The sequence below is a fragment of the Coregonus clupeaformis genome, chromosome 36 (genome assembly GCF_020615455.1).
Source record: "Coregonus clupeaformis isolate EN_2021a chromosome 36, ASM2061545v1, whole genome shotgun sequence".
Taxonomy (NCBI): domain Eukaryota; kingdom Metazoa; phylum Chordata; class Actinopteri; order Salmoniformes; family Salmonidae; genus Coregonus; species Coregonus clupeaformis.
Window position 1 is genome coordinate 8,387,315 of NC_059227.1, and position 15,932 is coordinate 8,403,246.

The window sequence follows — 15,932 nt, forward strand, 5'->3', positions numbered from 1 at the left end:
AGAGAGAGAGAGAAAGGAGGAGGTAAGGGGAATGTGTCAGCTATTTCATGATTCCAGTTATGATGCACGGCTCAGAGTTGTTGTTGTCATGATAACTCCTTCAAAAGAGTAAAACAGCAAATAATTCCAGTTTCAGATAGTGAATAGGCTAAATATTTCACAGTTTAGAATCTGTCTCTACTGTGGAGCACGGGATTGGTTTGAAAGCTATTTCCTGTGACATGACTACATGCATTGAGGTGCTCCTGGGATGGGTGTAGACGTTTCGGGAAAAACCTGACTTGAGTAATGTCTCCACTCACTTGGAGGTGGGGGGAATGATACCTTTCCTGGTGAAATGCCCATCCACTGTTATTTTTGGTTGGAGGATACCAGGCTAGTATTCATTAGGGCAAAAGCGTCTGCTAAATGGCATATTATTATAATATTTATATTATACCTTAGACAAACGTTTTGCAAAGGAAAATGAAAAAGACTATTTCTTACTGGACAAGTTCAGGTAGTCCCTCCCTGTTTTAGTGGGTTTTCTTCCGTTTGGTGCTTAATGAACATGACCCAAGCGTCCCACTGACCAAACATTTTCAAGGGGATCTGGAACATATTTTGGTCTTTGTGTTATGTCATGATGTCTTTTATAATTCAAGTGTCAGAATGGCCATATTCTGAAGACACTCTAACACACAATCAATTAGGATTTACTTTTGCTTTTCCATTGAAGGCATATTGAGTTGACGGATAATTGATAAAAAAATGACCATCTCATGTTTTGAATACATGTGTAAGTTCACTATGGTGGATTGGTTGGTCCTGTGGTTTGGGAGATGCGAGTTATTTTTACGATAGCCTTATCTAACTAAAGATTATATGGTGAGGGTCTAAGGGCTGCGCTAGAGGCCGCAGTTCCCGGAGGCGTGGGTTGTAATCCTACTGGATAATTTTAAGCTCAAAGAGGTGAGTGACTGTGAAAGAAATGATAAAATAACTACACACAGTGAAATAACAGTAGTATAAACACTCTCTCATTGAAACATTCTGCCTTGGGCAAAATCAAGAAAATTAAAAAAGAAGCAATATACAAAAAGTGAAGAGAAATTCATACATAAAGGGATGACATTATTAAAGAGTTATACATTATCGTTAGTTATTACATGATCTTTTGCCGAAGACTAAGTTTGCAGGGTCCTACTAAACCACTTTTTTTTTATATGGATTTATTAAGGATGGATAGAAATGATTGATTTTCCAAGAAAGAATCCTGGGCAACTTTGCATTATGGTGACCCTCCCCAGGCGGAAGTTGGGCATCTTGTATGAGGTAATAAAATCCTCTCAGATCCTCATGTAGAAGGGGCTTAGGGTCATTTGGGATTGGGCCGCAGGATGTTATACCCTCATTATAATAAAAGTAAATAATTTAGAGACGCTTTTATCAAAGCGATTAATTGGGGAGGCTGGGGATAATACCCTATTAGGAGCTGACAGAGACATGATCCATCGTATATCTATGAGTTGCTAAGGAAAAGAAGTGTAAGCCATAACGGGGAGACCCTCTATAAACCCAAAAAAAAATAAACTCATGTATAAATAACTATTATTAGCCATTTACAAGATTTCCACCATTTTGAATGTGGATGTACTTACCCTGAGTTGCGATAGAAACAATTGATTTTTAATGAGAATAATATTGAAGACATCTTTAGACAATAATTAGGATTTAATTTGCTTTTCATTGAAGGCTATATTGAGGTAAAATGACATTGAGAGTTTTTAATTGATAAAAACATATGACAAGTGAATATGCAAGTCAAATGGTGCATTTTATGGCCCCCTGTGGCGCTCGGGAGGGAGTGGTCCAGGGTTACTTTTACGAGATTTTTGATCCCCATACCAAAAGTGCATTCTGTAGTCAGGATGGTCGAGCGGATATAAGGCGCAGCAGGCGGTATGGGTCGGAGTCCTCGGAGGCGGGGGTTTAATCCCACTCTGACAATTTTTTAAGCTCAAAGAGGAGAGACTGTTGTGTGAAAATAAATGATAAAATAACTACAAAAAACAAAATAAAACTCTCTCATGAAAAGCTGAAAATAAGAAAATAAAAGAAGCAAAATAAAAAGAAGGAAAAAAATAGATGAATTATATGAGTATAATTATCTGTTAGTTATTAATGATCTTTGTGAAGATATGTTGCAGGGCTCACTTGTAAACCGTTTAATGGGGAAAGGGAGGGAAGAAACATTGGGATTTTTCCGATCAATCCGGAAAGGTTTGGCAAGGTGACCCCCAGCTGAAGTTTGTATTTGGTTATACAAAATAGACTCATGAGACAGGTTAGTGTATTGGGATGGGAGGAAACCCAAAAAAAAAAAAAATAAAAATTTTTGGTAGAAAAAAACAGTAAGGAGCAGAGGAAACCATCAAAGGAGCAGAGATTACAGGTGGTCGTCTGTATAGTACAGGTGAGATCCTTATAAACAAAAAGATAAATAATATAAGCCATTTGAAGATTCACCATTTGAATGGACTGTTGTAGAGGATTGTCGATACCTCGAAACTATTTGGGTTGATTGATGTTTACAATATGTAGAATGGCATATTTGAAGACACTTAGGACAATCAATTAGGATTATTTTCCCATTGAAGATATTGAGGTTAAATCCATGACTGGAGTTTTTAATGATAAAACAATGAATTATTGAACATAAGTACTATGGTGCATTTATTGGTCTCTGTGGCGCCTCGGAGGCATACCTATGCTCTACGTTTACGAGCAGCCTTATCATACAAAAGTGAATCTGTAGTCAGGATGGTAGGTAAGGCGAGAAAAGTGAGGGTGGGGCCAAAACCACTGAAATTAAGCTCCAAAGAGGAGTGAGATGTTTGTTGTGAAAATAAGAGATAAAATAAACACACATGAAATAACATAGTATAAACACCTCATTGAAACATTCATTTAAATATCGAAGAAAATTAAAAAGAAGCAATATTATAAAATGAAGTGGGGAAATTGCATTACATAAAGGGATGAATATTATGATAAGATATTAGTTATTACATATTTTGCTGAAGACTATATGCAGGGGCTACTTGTAACCCTGTTTTTTGATAGTGTGGGCCGAGTGGTTAAGGCGATGGAAGAAATATGGGGAGAGGTTGAATCCTGCAGAAACGGCTGTGCATATGGGATAGGGGAAGTGTGGTATTTGCTTATACCAAAATAGATACTATGTAGAAGGGTTTAGTGGTCATTTGGGATAGTGCCGAGGATGATCACCCTCATTATAATAATAAGAAAATAAGAGAATAAAGTATTACACATGGGAACATTTTTGGTATGGGTGGTCCCGGGGATAAACCACTACCTGGGAGAAAGTGCTCTACAGCTGAGTACAGAGGACCATTATATTCAGCTCTATAGCCAAGGTAGAAGATAGGTGTGTTGCAAACAGGAGATAAAACCAAAAAAACAAATTATAAAAAAAAGCCATTTGCTAAGATTTCCACCATTTGACATGTGGACCGTTGTAGTCTTACCTGAGTTGCTGTGAACTCGGAAAATTTGGGTTATCTGATGTCTTTTATAACCCATGCTCGAATGGCAATGAAGAACCAGCACAAATAATAGGATTTATTTTGCTTTTCATTGAAGGACATATTGAGGTAAATATGACGGAGTTTTTAATTGATAAAAACCAATGACCATCTCATGTTGTAATATGCAAGTATATGGTGATTTATTGGTCTGGGGCCCGGGAGATGACTTACCGACAGCCTTTATCCCATACCAAAAGTGCATCTGTAGTCAGGATGGGGAAGATGTAAGCAGTTTCCCGGAGGGTGGGTTAAATCCACTGACAATTTTAAGCTCTCAAAGAGGAGTGACGCTGCTTTGTTGTGAAATAAGATGATAAAATAACTAAAGGAAATAACCATATATAAAACTCCTCATTGAAACATTCCCTTGGGCAAATATTAAGAAAATTAAAGAAGCAATACTTCATAAAAATGAACGTGGGGAACATTGCATTATAGTAAAGGATGATATTATTATGAGTTACTACATTATCTGTTAGTTATTACATTATCTTTGCTGAAGACTAGCTGCAGCCCTTCACTTGTAACCCCTCTTGTTTTTTATTGTGGGGTAGTGGTTAAGGGATGGAGAAACATGGGATTTTCCCGCGCAGGTTGAATCCTGGCGACAACGGTGATAGGACCTCCCTACTGAAGTTTGTCATCTTGCATAACAACACATCCTCCAGATCCTCATGTAGAAGGTTTAGTGGTCATTTGGGATTGTGCGCAGGATGCTATCCCACCTCAGGTTATAATAATAAGATAATAGGCATTTTAGCAGACGTTATCAAAGGATAAATATGCGTGATACAGTTTGTGATGGGGTGATAAACCCACTACCTTATAAGCGCCGGTCGAACAGCTGAGCTAAGAGGACCATTATCATCCTCTAGCTCTATAGGCCAAGGTAGCATAGATTACAGGTGTGCAAGCCATAGGTACAGGGAGACCTAAAAAAAAATAATAACACCATGTATAAATAACTATTAAGATTTGCAAGATTTCCACCATTTTGACATGTGGACCGTTGTACCTTACTGACGTTGTCGATACCCTCCGAAACTATTTGGGTTATCTGATGTCTTTTACAATTCATGTCAGAATGGCCATATTCTGAAGACACTTAGCACACAATCAATTAGGATTTAGTTTGTTTTGAAGGCATATTGAGGTTAAATCCATGACTGGAGTTTTAATTGATAAAACCAAGACCATCCCCATGTGAAATGAAGTCACTATGGTGATTTATTGGTTCTGTGGGGCCTCGGGAGGCCATGCCTAGGTACTTACCCGAAGTTAGCCATAACAAGACGAAGATGGGAGTGAGAAGTAGTCTCTGGAGGGGGGGCTCAAATCCCACTTGATAGTTTTAACGCTAAAGAAGTGAGCTGCTTTGTTGTGAAAATAAGATGATAAAATAACTAGACACAGTGAAATAACCATAGTATAAACACTCTCCATTGAAACATTTCTTGGAAAAATATTAAGAAAATTAAAAAGAACAATATTCATAAAAATGAAGTGGGGAAATATACATAAAGAAATTGTTAAATATATAAATTTTCGAAGATAAGCAGGGGCCTTCACTCTTAAACCCTTGTTTTATAGTGAGAGTGGTAGGATGGAAGAAATCATTGGGATTAACCGCAACAACTGCATTATGGAGACTCTCCCTAGGCTGAAGTTTGGTCATCTGTTAACCAACGATCTAGATCTCCATGCAGACAGGGTTTAGTGGTCATTTGGGATTGAGACAGAGATGTTATCCCACCATTATAATGAATAAGATAATAGCCATTTTAGAGACGTTATCAAAGACAAGATGGAAGATAATTTTTCTTGTGTATGGGTGGTCGCGGAGATAAACCACTACCCATGCATAAGGCGTTTAACAGCTGAGCCACAGAGGACATTATCATGTCTAGCTCTATAGAAAGAAGATTACAGGGTGTCGTAAGCCAAGGTAAGGTGAGATCCCATAAAAAAAAGAAAAAATTAAAATAAAAGATTTGCAGATTTCCACCATTTTGAATGTGGATGTTGTACCTTACGACGGTTGTCGGACACCTCCCGAAACTATTTGGGTTTATTGATGTTTTTAAATTCAGACAGAATGGAATTTGAAGACATCTAGAAAATCAAAGGATTTATTTCCCATTGAAGGCATATTGAGGTTAAATATGATGGAGTAATGATAAAAACAAGACCATCCTATGCTGAACATGCAAGTCACTATGAGATTTATTGGTCTTGTGGGCCCTCGGGAGGCAGATGACTTACCATAGCCTTTATCATAAAAAGTGAAGGGATGGATAAAACCACCCTCGAGGGGGGAAAACCTGATAATTTTTAACGCCTCTCAAAGAGGAGTGACGCTGCTTGTTGAGAAAATAAGATGAGAAAATAACTACAACAGAAATAACCAGTAGTATAAACACTCTCTCATGAAACATTCTGCTCTTGGGCAAATATCTAAGAAAATTAAAAAGAAGCAATACAAATAAGGGAGAATTGCATTACATAAAGTGATGAGATTATATGAGTTAAAATGTTAGTTATAATATTTTGCTGAAGATAACTGAGGGGCCCTTCAGCTTGTAAACCCCTTTTTTTAGTTGGTGGCGAGTGGTTAGAATGGGACTAGAACATGGGATTTCCGGGCAGTGAACCCACAAGGTTGCATTACGGTGACCCAGCTGAAGTTTGGCATTGCTAGATAATAAATCTCTCAGACTCATTAGACAGGGTAGTGGAATTTGGGATTGTAGCGAGGATGTCTATCCAATTAAAAATAAGATAATAGATTTAGCAGACATCCAAACTACTTACAGTATGCGTGTTTTTGATGGGTGGTGGGATCAAAACTACCAGAAGCCGGAGTCTACCAGCTGAGTAAGAGACATTATCATGAGCCCCTATAGGAAGAGCATGATTACAGGTGGCTGTGCCGGCAGCAGGTCACAGGTGAGATCCTCATAAATCCTAAAAAAGAACAACACCAGTCATAAATAAAAATTTGCAAGATCCACCATTTTGACATGGGACCTGTTGTCACTCTTACCCTGACGGTTGTCGATACCCCCGAAAATTTGGGATCTTATCTGATGTTTTACAATTATGTAGAATGGCCATATTCTGAAGAGACTCCAGAACACAATCAAAGATTACTTTGCTTTCCCATTGAAGGATATTGAGGTTAAATACTGACGGAGTTTTTAATTGATAAAAAAAGACACTCATGTTGAAATGCAACCACTAGATTGATTGGTCACTGTAGTCGGGAGGCCATGCTATGTCTACTTTTACGAATATCATACCAAAAGAAGTAGGATGGCGAGGGTCTAAGGCGATGTAAGGTCGCAGTCTCCGGGAGGGGGTTCAAATCCCACTGACAGTTTTAAGTCAAAGAGGAGGACGTGGTGTGAAAATAAGATGATAAAATAAAAACAGAAATAAAGTAGTAAAAACTTTCATTGAAACATTTTTTGGGCAAATATAAGAAAATAAAAAGAAGCAATACTTCAAAAAATGAACGTGGGGAAGATGTACTTACATAAAGTGATAATATTATGAGTATAATATTGAGTTAGTAATATTTTTGTGAAGATATGACTAGGGCCCTTCACTTGTAACCCCCTCTTTTGGATAGTTGTGGGGCGAGTGGTTAAGGGATGGATAGAAACAATTGGGATTTTCGCGCATTGAATCCGCCGACAACGGGATAATGGTGACCCCCCCCAGGCTGAAGTGGTCATTTGCTTATAAATACATCCCCAGATACTCATGCAGACAGGGTTTAGTGGTCATTTGGATTGTGCCGCAGACGTCTAAATTAATAATAAGATAATAATTTAGGAGAGTTTATCAAAGATTAGAGTATGCGGCATAATTTTTGTGTATGGAGTGGTGGGATAAACCCCACCACTCGAGATAAGCGCCGGATCCACCAGCTGAGCTACAGAGGACCATATCATGCCCTACTCATAGGCCAAGAGATAGATTAAGGTGATGCCGTCAAGCCATAGGTACAGGTGAGATCCTTATAAACCTAAAAAAGAAAACACCATTGTCATAAATAATATTAAGCCATTTGCAAGATTTCACCATTTGACATGTGGACCGTTGTACTCTACCTGAGCTGTGATACCCCCGAAAATGCGATCTGATGTTTAAATTCATGTAGAATGGCCATATTCTGAAGACACTCTAGCACACAATCAATAGATTTACTTTGCTTTTTCATTGAAGGCTAGATTGAGGTTAAATCCATGGACTGGAGTTTTTAATTGATAAAAAAATGACCATCTACATGCTGAAATGAATAATGGTGCACGTTATTGGTTTGTGGCGCTCCCGGGAGCATGCCTATGTTACTTTAGATAGACGATCCCCATACCAAAAGTGATCGTAGTAGGATGGCCGAGCGGCAAAGGAGAAGGCAGTCTTGGAGGGGGTTCAAATCCCACTTGATAGTTTTAACGCTCTCAAAGAGGAGTGAGTGCTTTGTTGTGAAAAAAATGAAAAATAAACACACAGAAATAACAGTAGTATAAACACCTCACTGAAACATTCGCCTTGGGCAAATATCGAAGAAAATTAAAAAGAAGCAATAGTCATAAAAATGAACGTAAGGAACACTGCATTACATAAAGTGATGACATTATTATGAGTTATAATTATTGTTAGTTATTAATGATCTTTGCTGAAGACTATGCCTGCAGGGCCCTTCACTTGTAACCCCCTTTTTTTTATAGTTGCGGGCGAGTGGTTAAGGCGAGGACAGAAATCATTGGGATTTTCCCGCGCAGGTGAATCCTGGCGACAACCGCTTTGCATTAGTGGTGACCCCCCCCTAGGTTGAAGTTTGGATCTGGCGATACCAATAATCCAGATCTCTTCATGTAGACAGGGTTAGTGGTCCATTGGGATTGTGCCGCAGGATGCTCTATCCCACCCTCATTATAATAATAAGATAATAGATTTAGCAGACGTTTATCCAAAGCGACTTACATAAGGTGCATACATTGTGTATGGGTGGTCCGGGATCAAACATACGAAAGCAAACAGAGGAAATCCATCTAGCTCTAAGGAGAGCATAGATACAGGTGGTGTTTAGATAGTACAGGTGAGATCCCTCTATAAACCCAAAAAATAAAACACCATTGTATAAATAATATTAAGCCATTTGCTAAGATTTCCACCATTTTGACATGTGGACCTGTGTCACTTTACCTGACGTTGTCGAACTCGAAACTATTTGGGTCTTATCTGATGTCTTTTTAATTCATGTCAGAATGGCATATTCTGAAGACACTCTAGACAATCAATAGGATTTATTGTTTTCCCATTGAAGGCCATATTGAGGTTAAATCATGACTGGAGTTTTTAATTGATAAAAAAGAATCCATGTTGAACATGCAAGATATGGTGATTTATTGGTTGTGGCGCCTCGGGAGGCCATGCCGAGGTACTTTTAATAGCTTATCCCCATACAAAAGTGATCTGTAGTGGATGGCGAGCTGGTCTAAGGGATGCTAAGGTGAGTCTCTCTGAGGGGTTAAACCCACGAATTTTAACGCTCAAAGAGAGGACGCAGCTTGTGTGAAAATAAGATGATAAAATAACTACACACAGTGAAATAACCATAGTCATAAACACTCCCTCATTGAAAAATTCTGCTCTTGGGAAAATCCAAGAAAATTAAAAAGAAGCAATACTTCAAAAAATGAACGTGGGGAAAGATTACATAAAGTGATGAGATAATGAGTTAACATTATCTTAGTTATTACATGATTTTTCTGAAGATAACCTGCAGGGGCCCCTCACGAAACCCCCTTTTTTAAGTTGTGGGCGAGTGGTTAAGGCGATGGACAGAAAATTGGGATTTTCCCGCGAGGTCGAATCCCGCCGAGCAACGGTTGGCATTATGGTGACTCCCTCCCAGGTTGAAGTTTGGTATTTGCTAACAACCACATCCTCTCAGATCAGTAGACAGGGTTTAGTGGTCATTTGGGATTGGGGATGTTATAAACCTATTATAATAATAAGAAAATAGGCATTTAGAGAGATCCAAAGGACTACAGTCATGGGGCAACATTTTTTTCTTGTGTATGGGTGGTGGGAAAACCCAAAAAAGAGAAGTGAGACAGAGACAATACGAGCAAGGCAAGTAGCATAGATTACAGGTGTGTCGTCAAGCCATAGGTCACAGGTGAGATCCTCTATAAACCCTAAAAAAAACAACACCATTGTCATAAATAACTATTAAGCCATTTGCTAAGATTTCACATTTTGACATGTGGACCGGTCACCTTACGACGGTGGGGAACCGAAACATTGGGTTTATTGATGTTTTTACAATTCATGTCAGAATGGGCAATTTGAAGACACTCTAGACACAAAATAGGATATTGGCTTTTCCATTGAAGGATATTGAGGTTAAATCATGACTGGAGTTTTAATTGATAAAAAAATGACATCCATGTTGAACATGCAAGTATATGGTGCATTTATTGGCTCTGTGGAACTCGGGAGGATGCCAGGTACTTTTACGATAGCCTTATCCCCATACCAAAAGTGCATCTGTAGTCAGGATGGCCGAGGTCTAAGGCGCTTAAGGTCGCAGTCTCTCCTGGAGGCGTGGGTTCAAATCCCACCGAACCCTTTAACGCTCAAAGAGGAGTGACGCTGCTTTGTTGTGAAAATAAGATGATAAAATAACTCACACAGTGAAATAACCAGTAGTCATAAACACCTCTCATTGAAACATTCTGCTCTTGGGCAAAATCAAGAAAATTAAAAAGAAGCAATACTTCATAAAAATGAAGTGGGGAACATTGCATTACATAAAGTGAGACATTATTATGAGTTACGTACATTATTGTAGTTATTACATTATCTTTTGCTGAAGACTACACCTGCAGGGCCCTTCATTGTAAACCCTCTTTTTCTTGATAGTTGTCGTGGGCCGAGTAGTTAAGGCGATGGACAGAAATATGGGATTTTCCCGCGCAGGTTGAATCCTGCCGACAACGGTTGCATTACGGTGATCCAGGCGAAGTTTGGTATTTGGTTATACCAATACATCCCTCAGATCTCTCATGTAGACAGGGTTTAGGGGTCATTTGGGATTGTGCCGCAGGATGATCCACCCATTATAATAATAAGATAATAGGTATTTAGGAGACGCTTTTATCCAAACGATTACAGTATGGGTGATACATTTTGTGTAAGGGTGGTCCGGGGATCAAACCCACTACCCTGGCAGGCACAAGCGCCGTGTCTACCAGCTGAGCTACAGAGGACCATTATCCATGCTACTCATAGGCGAAGGTAGCATAGATTACAGGTGGGTCAGCCAAGCAGAGGTACAGGTGAGATCCTCTATAAACCCTAAAAAATAACAACACATCATAAATAATATTAAGCATTTGCTAAGATTTCCACCATTTTGACATGTGGACCGTGTCACTCTACCCGAGTGATACGAAACTATGGTATGATGTCTTTACAATTCATGTAGAATGGCCATACTGAAGAAATCAGCACACAATCAATTAGGATTTACTTTGCTTTTCCATTGAAGGCATATTGAGGTTAAATCCATGACTGGAGTTTTTAATTGATAAAAACAAGACATCCCATGTTGAACATGCAAGGAATGGTGAGGCCTGTGGCGCTCTCGGGAGGCCAAGCCTATGTCTACTTTTACCGACAGCCTTATCCCATACCAAAAGTGCACCTGTAGTCGAGGATGGGAGCGGGCCAAGGCGTGCATAAGGTTCGAGTCTCTCCTGGAGGGGAAATCCCACTTGACAGTTTTTAACGCCTCAAAGAGGAGTGACGCTGCTTTGTTGTGAAAATAAGATGATAAAATAACTAACACAGTGAAATAACCAGTAGTCATAAACACTCTCTCATTGAAACATTCTGCTTTGGGCAAATATCTAAGAAAATTAAAAAGAAGCAATACTTCATAAAAATGAACGTGGGGAAATTGCATTACATAAAGGATGAATTATTATGAGTTACTACATTATCTGTTAGTTATTACATGATCTTGCTGAAGAAACTGCAGGGGCCCTTCACTGGTAACCCTCTGTTTTTTTTTGATAGTTGTGTGGATGAGTGGTTAAGGCGATGGAAGAAATCCATTGGGATTTTCCCGCGCAGGTCGAATCCGCCGAAACGGATTTGCACTACGGGACGCCTCACGAACGGATTTGCTTATAAAAATCCAGATTTTATAGAAGGCTTAGTGGTATTTGGGATTGTGCGCAGGATGTTATCACCTCATTATAATAATAAGATAATAGATAGCAGACGTTTATAAAGGATACAGTAGGGCATATTTTTTTTTGTGTATGGGGGGCGGGATAAAATACGCAAGGCCGCCTAAGCTGAGTCAGAGGACCATTATCATGTCTAGCTCAAGCAAGGTAGCATAGATTACAGGTGTGTCGGCATGCATAGTCACAGGTGAGATCCTCTATAAACCCCAAAAAGAACAACACCATTGTAAAATAACAAATATTTGCTAAGATTTCCACCATTTTGACATGTGGACCTGTGTATCTTACTGACAGTTGCGATACTCCCGAAACTATTTGGGTCTTATCTGATGTTTTTAAATTATGTCAGAATGGCATATTCTGAAGACACCTAGCACACAATCAATTAGGATTTACTTTGCTTTTCCATTGAAGGATATGAGGTTAAATCATGACTGGAGTTTTTAATTGATAAAAAAATGACATCTCATGTTGAACATGCAAGTCACTATGGTGCATTTATTGGTCTCTGTGGCGCCGAGGCCAGCTAGGTCTACTTTAACATATATCCATAAAAAGTGCATGTAGTCAGGATGGCAGCGTAAGGGGCAAGGCCAGTTCCTGGAGGGTGGGAAACCACGACTTTAACTCAAAAGGAGGACGGTGTTGTGAAAATAAGATGATAAAATAACTACACACAGTGAAATAATTCAGTAGTCATAAACACTCTCCCATTGAAACATTCTGCCTTGGGGCAAATATCTAAGAAAATTAAAAAGAAGCAATACTCATAAAAATGAACGGGGGGAATATTGCATTACATAAAGTGATGACATTATTATGAGTTACTACATTATCTGTTAGTTATTACATGATCTTTGCTGAAGACTATACCTGCAGGGCCCTTCACTTGTAACCCCCCTTTTTTTTTATAGTTGTAGTGGGCGAGTGGTTAAGGGATGGACTAGAAATATTGGGATTTTCCGCGCAGGTTCGAATCCCGCCGACAACGGATTTGCATTACGGTGACCCCTAGTTGAAGTTCGGTCATCTTGCTTATACCAATCACATCTCAGATCTCTCATGAGACAGGGCATAGTGGTCATTTGGGATTGTAGGCAGGATGTATCACCCATATAATAATAAGAAAATAGGCATTTAGGAGAGTATAAAATACATAGGGGATAATTTTTTTTTGTGTATGGGGGTCCCGGGATAAACCCACACAACGGTTACAGCTGAGCTACAGAGGACCATTATCATCCGTCTAGCCCTCTATAGGCAAGGAGATAGATTACAGGTGTGGCAAGCCATAGTAAGGTGAGATCCTCTATAAACCCAAAAATAACAACACCATTGTAAAATAACCATTAAGCCATTTGTAAGATTTCACCATTTTGACATGTGGACCTGTTGTCACTTACCGAGGTTGTGATACCTCCGAAACTATTTGGGTCTTATCTGATGTTTTTAAATTCATGTAGAATGGCATATTCTGAAGACACTCTAGCACACAACTCAATTAGGATTTACTTGCTTTCATTGAAGGCATATTGAGGGTAAATAGACTGGAGTTCTTAATTGATAAAAACAATGACATCTATGTTGAACATGCAAGTCAATGGTGCATTTATTGGTCTCTGTGGGGCTCTCGGGAGGATGATGTTACTTTTACCGATAGCCTTTATCCCCATACCAAAAGTGAATCTGTAGTCAGGATGGCCGAGGGTTAAGGCGATGTAAGGCGCATCTCCTGGAGAGGAAAATCCACGAAATTTTTAACTCAAAGAGGAGGACGTGTTGTTGGAAAATAAGATGATAAAATAATAACACAGTGAAATAACCAGTAGTCATAAACATCTCTCATTGAAACATTCTGCTCTTTTTGGGCAAATATCTAAGAAAATTAAAAAGAAGCAAACTTCAAAAAATAACGTGGGGGAACATTGATTAATAAAGTGAGAATTATTATGAGTTACTAATATTGTAGTTATTACATTATCTTTGCTGAAGACTATGCCTGCAGGGGCCCTTCACTTGTAACAACCGTTTCTTTTTATAGTTGTCGTGGGTTTAGTGGTTAAGGCGATGGACTAGAAATCCATTGGGATTTTCGCGCAGGTGAATCCTGCCACAAAGGCTTTGCAGTTATGACCTCCTACCAGGCGGAAGTTGGTATCTTGTTAAAACTCACATCCCTCAGATCTCTTCATGTAGACATAGTGGTCATTTGAGGATTGTGCAGAGGATGTATCACCTCATTATAATAATAAGATAAATAGCATTTTAGCAGACGCTTTATCAAAGCGAACAGTCATGCGTGATACATTTTTTCTTTGTGTATGGGTGGTCGGATAAACCCACTACTGGTATAAGCGCGTGCTTACCACTGGTAAGAGGACATATCCATCCGCTAGCTCTATAGGCCAAGGTAGATAGAACAGGTGTGTCGACATGCATAACAGGAGATCCTAAATAAACCCAAAAAAAAAACACATGTATAAAAACTATTAACATTTGAAGATTTACACCATTTTGACATGTGGACCTGTTGGTCACTCTTACCCTGACGGTTGTCGAACCTCCGAAACATTTGGTTTATTGATGTCTTTTACAATCTAGAGAATAATTGAAGAACTTAGCACACAATAATAGGATATGCTTTTCCCATTGAAGGCATATTGAGGTTAAACATGATGGAGTTAATTGATAAAAAATGACATCATGTTGAACATGGAAGTACATGGTGCATTATTGGTTCTGTGGCGCTCTGGGAGGCCATGCCTATGTTATTTTACCCGATAGCTATCCCATAAAAAGTGATCTGTAGAGGATGAAAGTTGGAGGGGGTAAATCCCACTTTGACAGTTTAACGCAAAAGGAGTGACGTGTTTGTGTGAAAATAAGATGATAAAATAACTACACACAGTGAAATAACAGTAGTCATAAACACTCTCTCATTGAAACATTCTGCTCTTTGGGCAAAATTCAAGAAAATTAAAAAGAAGCAATACATAAAAATGAACGTGGGGAACATTGATAATAAAGTATGAATTATTATGAGTTATACATTATCTGTTAGTATTAAGATAATTTGCTGAAGATATATATGCATGGGCCTTCACCCGGTAAACCCCGTTTTTTTTGATAGTGTGTAGACAAATGGTTAAGCATGGACTAGCAAATCATTGGGATTTTCCGCGCAGGTTGAATCGCCGACATCGGGTGCATATGGTGACCCCTCCGTAGGCCTGAAGCTTCCGGGGTTGAAATACCTGAGATCCCCCTTCATGTAGACAGGGCTTAGTGGTCCATTTGGGATTGTGCCGCAGGAGGTCTATCCTGTACCCATATAATATAAGATAATAGCATTTAGAGACGTTATCAAAGCATAAGTATGCGTGCATAATTTTTTTTTTGTGTATGGGGGTCGAGGATAAAACTACTACCCTGCAAAGTATAAGGTGCTCTATAGCCGAGCTACAGAGGACATTATCATCCGTTTAGCTCAAGGCCAATAGGTAGCATAGATTACAGGTGTGTCGCCATAGCATAGGTACAGGTGAGATCCCTCTATAAACCTAAAAAAGAACAACACCATGTCATAAATAACTATTAAGCCATTTGTAATGATTTCCACCTTTATTTTGACATGGGGACCTGTTGTATTACCCTTGACGGTTGCTCGAATACTCGGAAACTATTTGGGATTGATGTTTTAAATATGTAGAATGCATATTTGGAAGACACTTCTACAACAAAATTAGGATTTACTTTGTTTTCATTGAAGGCCATATTGGAGGTTAAATCCATGACTGGAGTTTTTAATTGATAAAAACCAATGACCATCTCATGCTGAACATGCAAGTACTATGGTGCATTTATTGGTCTTGTGGCGCTCTCGGAGGCATGCCTATGTTCATTTTTTACCCGATAGCCTTTATCCCCATAATACCAAAAGTGCATCTGTAGTCAGGATGGCCGAGCGGTCTACATGCTGCGTTAAGGCGCAGTTCTCCCTGGAGTGCTGGGGTTCAAATTCCACTGTGACAGTTTTTTAACGCTCTCAAAGAGGAGTGACGCTGCTTTG